Source organism: Panthera uncia, chromosome B4 (genome assembly GCF_023721935.1).
Source record: "Panthera uncia isolate 11264 chromosome B4, Puncia_PCG_1.0, whole genome shotgun sequence".
NCBI lineage: Eukaryota > Metazoa > Chordata > Mammalia > Carnivora > Felidae > Panthera > Panthera uncia.
In genome coordinates, this window is record NC_064809.1 from 12096314 (window position 1) to 12102641 (window position 6328).

General features: G+C 47.3%; 1 protein-coding gene across 2 annotated transcripts in view; it reads left to right on the plus strand.

Annotated features, from left to right (window-relative positions):
- The first annotated feature begins 818 nt into the window (after nucleotides 1-818).
- The window catches only part of PRPF18 (pre-mRNA processing factor 18), a 232731-nt gene continuing 227221 nt past the window's right edge, over nucleotides 819-6328 (plus strand). For both annotated transcript variants that reach the window (XM_049624624.1, XM_049624623.1), the window contains exon 1: nucleotides 819-831. The gene's annotated coding sequence lies outside the window, so the exon portion shown is untranslated. The remainder of the gene's footprint in view (nucleotides 832-6328) is intronic.

Here is a 6328-nt window from a genome sequence, read left to right on the forward strand (position 1 = left end):
AGTATATTAGTATATATATAGTATATTAATATATATAGTATATATAGTATATATATAGTATATAGTATATATATATACTATATGTATATATATATATATACTATTATATAGTATATATATATTATATGTATGTGTATATACATACACCTAGGAGTAGGATTCTGGGATTAGGTGAAAATTCTATGTTTAGATTTTTTTTAAACTAGGCTCCACATTCCATACCCAACGTGGGGCTTGAACTCAGGACACTGAGATCAAAAGTCACATGCTCTATAGACTGAGCCAGCCAGAGGCCCCTATGTTTAGGTTGTTTTTTTTTTTTTTAATGTTTTTATTTATTTTTGAGACAGAGAGAGACAGAGCATGAGCAGGGGAAGGGCAGAGAGAGGGGGAGACACAGAATCTGAAGCAGGCTCCACGCTCTGAGCTGTCAGCACAGAGCCCGATGCGGGGCTCGAACTCACAGAGTGTGAGATCATGACCTGAGCTGAAGTCAGACGCTTAACTGACTGAGCCACCCAGGCGTCCCAGTTTTTTTTTTTTCTAATGTTTATTTATTTATTTTGAGAGAGGGAGAGAGCACGAGCCAGGGAGGGGCAGAGAGAGAGGAAGAGAGAGAATCCCAAGCAGGCTCCGTGCTGTCAGTGCAGAGCCTGACGCAGGGATTGAACTCACAAACCGGGAGATCATGACCTGAGCCGAAACCAAGGGTCAGACGCTTAACCAACTGAGCCACCCAGGCGCCCCACTATGCTTAGATTTTTGAGGAGCTGCCGAACTGTTTTCCTTGGCAGCTACATCATTTTATGGTCCCACCAGCAGAGTACATGGGTTCCGGTCCCTCCACATCCTTGCTAACATTTGGTACTGTCCTGTTGATCACAGGTATCCTAGTGGGCGTGAAGTGGTATCTCATTGTGGTTGTGTTTTTCCCTAAAGACTAATGACGTGGACCATCCTTTCCTGTGCTTGTTAGATGTCTGCATATCTTCTTTGGAGAAATGTCCATTCAAGTCCTTTGCCCGTGTACTATTGGAGCTGTTTGTCTTTTCGTTGTTGAGTTGTAAGAGTTCTTTACATATTCTGAATTTTAATCCCATATCAGACATTTGATTTGCAGATATTTTCTCCCATTCTTGGGTTGTCTTTTCACTGTTTTGATGGTGTCCTTTGATGCACAGAAGTTTTGCCTCCCTCTTATAAGGATCCCTGTGATTATACCTAATAATCCAGGATAATCTGCCCATCTCAAGATCCTTAATGTAATCATATCTCCAAAGTGTATCGCTTTTGCCACATCAGGTAAATTTTTTAAAAATACCTTTTTTTTTAAACACTTAATTCATTTTTTTGAGAGAGAGAGCACAGACAGGGAAGGGCAGAGACAGAGGGAGACACAGAATCCGATGCAGGCTCCAGGCTCTGAGCTGTCAGCACAGAGCCCGACGTGGGGCTCGAACCCATGAACTGCGAGATCATGACCTGAGCCGGAGACAGTCGCTCAACCGACTGAGCCACCCAGGCGCCCCACCACGTGTGGTAATTTAATTGCAGGTTTTGATGATAGGATGTGAACACCTTTGGGGGAGCCATTATTCTGTTACGATTCTTTTCAAAAAGAAAAAATGTCTACAACGTCAGAATTGTGAACGTACTCATGCAAAAAGGTGAAAGCAGGCAACGTTGAAAGAAAGCAGCCTGCCTGGTGTGTGTAGGACCTGATTCCACTGTAGGTCCTGATTCCACTTACAGGGCTTCTGCCCTGATACCACCGTGGCCGGGGCACCCCGTGCTGGGTGGGTTACTTAGTTTCTCTGTTTGTTCTCAAAATGGGACTAACTGTCCTTCCTCTTTTCCTCCTGTGAGTCTTAAGGGGAAGAGATAAGTAGACTCAGTTTGGGGCTTTTTGTCTTCTGCATGAATCAGAAGTCCCAAATATAAAAGCCATTTTAGGGATTATCAAGAAAACAGGAACACAGTGAATACACAAATACCCACCAGCAAGTATGGCTTCTGTTCAGGTATGAAAGAAAAATCACAGACCTCTGACCTTATGTCTGAAAACCTTTGAGCCCTGGGGGGGAGCCGTGCTTCACGAACACCAGTATTTCTGTGCCCCTCCTCACCTTTTCCCTCCTAGCAAATGCTTTGCCCCATACCTATCACAGCACCCCGTATTTACGGGAGCTCCTAATTGCGCTTGGCTGGAGAGGTGGGAAGACGGTGAAGGTTCCCTGGCAAGAACGTAGGACCGAATGTTGGATTAGCATCAGGGGAGGGCCCGACAAGTTATTCCCTGACCCATGACATCGCAGACTTGGAAAGACAGCTGTTTTCCTGTGTTCCAAGAGCCTTGGGGACAAATGTGTGCATGGTGGATACAGTAATTTCACTTATACGAACGTAGTCGAAAGAAATCATCAGAAATGCAGGCAAGGGTGTATGCCAAAGATGATCGGCCGCATTATTTGTATTTGTTAAAAACTGGAAACATCCTGGGGTGCCCGGGTGGCTCAGTCAGTTAAGCATCTGGCTCTTGATCTCGTCTCCGGTCATGATCTCAAGGTTCGTGAGATCAAGCCCTGCATCAGGCTCTGTACTGACACAGTACAACCTAGAAGCAACCTAAATGTCCAACAACTGGAAATGGTTGAGTGAATTGTGGCATGAAACGCCATGTTCTGTTATGCAACCATTCAACATGTCAGTGGATCTTTTTTAATTTGGGGAAAAGCGTATAATAAACTGTAATCAAAAAAAGCAAGACTGTGATTTCAGTATAAAGGACGCTCTCAACAACATGAAATCCTGATGGAAAGAACAAGAGCAGTAAGGGAATACAGCCTTTTCTGCGTGGTGGGATTGTGGACGATGGAGGTCAACAGTACCCTTGGAGGCTGGATTCTCTTGCTCGCCATCTTGCTTGTTGCTACAGATGATGGTAACGTGCAGGTTGTTGTTTGATATCAGCCTTGCTTCGGGGATGGATCGTACAGCCAGAGTATTAAAAAAATTTTTTAGGAGAAAACCATAGCCAACAAATACTGTTGCAAGCAGTGAGAATAGAAATGAAGAGGGGCGCCTGGGTGGCTCAGTTGGTTAAGCGTCTGACTTCGGCTCAGGTCACGATCTCGCGGTCCGTGAGTTGAAGCCCCGCATCGGACTCTGTGCTGACAGCTCGGAGCCTGGAGCCTGCTTCGGATTCTGTGTCTCCCTCTCTCTCTGACCCTCCCCCGTTCATGCTCTGTCTCTCTCTGTCTCTCAAAAAATAAATAAACGTTTAAAAAATTAAAAAAAAAAAAGGGAGATAACAAAACGATGCAGATTCTCTACCTACTTTGCTAAAAACTGAGCTATTTCCGATAAGTTAAACACATCACTATTTAATTTTTTTTAATGTTTATTTATTTAGAGACAGAGTGGGGGGGGGGTGCCCAGAGAGAGAGAGAAAGACACAGAATCGGAAGAGGCTCCAGGCCCTGAGCTGTCCGCACAGAGCCCGACGTGGGGTTGGAACTCACAAGCTGTGAGATCATGACCTGAGCCGAAGTCGGACGCTTAACCGACTGAGCCACCCAGGCGCCCCGTAAACACATCATTACTGATCGGACTTGTGTTAACGCTGTGTGCAGCAGAAACTCCCGGGCCGTCACGTACTGTGATGGGCTGGATTGCGTCCCGCACCTCCAGGTTCATATGTCGATGCCCTAATCCCCCCATCCCTGAGAGGGTGATTGTCTTTGGAGAAAGGGCTTTGAAGAAGAGATTTGGAGATATGGGTGGGATTGGTGTCCTTATAAGGAGAGATTAGGGGGCACCTACGTGGCTCCATCAGTTAAGCATCTACTCTTGATTTCGGCTCAGGTCACGACCTCATGGTCATGAGATCAAGGCGCGTCTCAGACACTGAGCTGGGCATGGGGCCCTATTGGGACTTTCTCTCTCTCTCTCTCTCCCTCTGCCCCTCCCTTTCTCTCCCTCAAAAAATAAATACATAGAAAATAAAATAAAATAAAATAACAAGAGATTAGGACACAGACACTGCTATGGGTTGAATGTGTGTGTTCCCCGAAAAGTCTTATATCCTAACCCCCAAGGTGTTGCTGTTCGCAGGTGGGGACTTATGGGATGTGATTAGATCAAGCGCCCTCATGAATGGGATTGGTGCCCTTATTTTCTGTTTTTTCAAATTTTTATTTAAGTTCTACTTAGTTAACATATAGAGCAATATTGGTTTCAGGGGTAGTGATTTGGTTTCAGTAATTCATCACTTGCCTACAACACCCCGTGCTCATCTTCACAAGTGCCCTTCTAATGACTCTCATCCATCTAGCCCATCCCCCCCCACCCACCTCCTTCCATCAGCCCTCAGTTTGTCCTCTTTAAGAGTCTCTCTCTCTCTTTTTATACAACTTTGACCTTTGTATTGTAAAAAGAATGTAGTCAGTAACAAAAAATAGAAAATGGAGAAAACCATAACCTCATTATACTAACAGGATTGTCATTCACTCTTTTTTTTTTTTTTTTTTAATTTACATCCAAGTGAGTCAGCATATCGTGCAATAATGATTTCAGGAGTGGAATCCAGGGAGTCATCCCCTGCTTACAACACCCAGTGCTCACCCCAACGAGTATCCTCCTAAATTTGGGATTGGTGCCGTTACAGGAGACCTGCGGCACTCCCTCGCCCCTGCCACCATGTGAGGACACAGGGAACCAGGAGGTGGGTCCTCACCAGTCACTGAGTCTGTTAGTGTCTTGATCTGCGACTTCAGCCTCCAGAACCGTGATCAATAGCTGCTGGTATTTACAAGCCACCTGCTTTGTGATATTCTGTTATGGCGCCCAGACCGACTAACACAGACACATGGAGAGGGAAGACCAGCCAAGGACACAATGGGAGGCAGCCCTCCGCGAGTCAAGCGGGGAGAAACCGGCACTGCCTGCTCCTTGATCTTGGGCTTCCAGCCCCCAGAACTGTGAGAAAAGAAATACATTTGGGTTGGGTAAGCCGCCCCAGCTGTGCTATGTTGTTACGGAGGCACTGGGACTGCGCACACACATCCATTAAAAATGTGTTTGTGTCCATCTTTTGAGGATCCCAGACACCTCAGGACAGAAACAGTTATGGAGTAGTTGGGGGTAGGAAGAAGGGTACGTGCCAGGGTGGGCAGGTGGGTGACCAGTATGACCCCGGTATGACCAAGGTGACCAGCCTAAGGCTCTGTGCTTAGAGACAGTAAAGCAAGATGATATGGACTGGCTGGGTTTTTTAAAAAATATATTTATTTTTGAGAGACAGCGCACACGTGGGGAAGGGGCAGAGAGAGAGACACGGAGAATCTGAAGCAGGCTCTGCGCTGGCGACAGGGAGCCCGATGTGGGGCTCGAACCCACAAACTGCGAGATCACGACCTGAGCCGAAGTCAGAGGCTCGGCACACTGAGCCACCCAGGCGCCCCTGTTTTTCAAACTGGACTGAAACTGCCCTCCTCGGATTTCCTCTTGCAGGGTTCCATATCCGCAGTCCTTTTCTCTCGCTGGGAGCGGGTGTCACTTACCTCACGCACTTGCCCACCCAGGACATCTGACCCAGCTTGTATAACTGGAGCCAGAGGCCTTCCTGGCACAGAAAGGGGCCCAAAAGGTAAGGAGTACTTCATAGGCAACGGTGATCGATCCAGTTAAATTCTGCCTTGGGGACGAGTTGGGGTTCATACCCAATAGGAGGCTGAGGAAGGGGTCTGCCTTCTCAGTGCTGTGGGGCCTGCCTCTGCCTGGGCCTCCCTGACCCGACCAGGTCATTCGGGTGGGGACGCCCCGCTGCCTTCTGCCCTCAACACCTCGCGGGCTGCTCGGCTCGCTCAGAGGACTAGGACCTGAGCGAGGGAGGCCTTTTGCGTCCTGTCATTTGGCCCTGTCCTCTTTCTCGTCCACTTTAGTGACCCAGCCTGCCCGGAGCCAGAACTGGCCTGTGGATTCCTGACAGCTGGGAATGTCTCCCTCCCTCCCTCACTCCCTCCTTACATTCCTTCCTTCTTTCCTTCCTTCCTTCCTTCCTCCCTTCCTTCCTTCCTTCCTTCCCTTCTTCCTTCTTTCCTTCCTTCCTTCTTTCCTTCCTTCCTTCCTTCTTTCCTTCCTTCTTTCCTTCCTTCCTTCCTTCCTTCTTTCCTTCCTTCCTTCCTTCCTTCCCTCCTTCCTTCTTTCCTTCCTTCCTTCCTTCCTTCCTTCCTTCCTTCTTTCCTTCCTTCCTTCCTTCCTTCCTTCCTTCCTTCTTTCCTTCCTTCCTTCTTTCCTTCCTTCCTTCCCTCCTTCCTTCTTTCCTTCC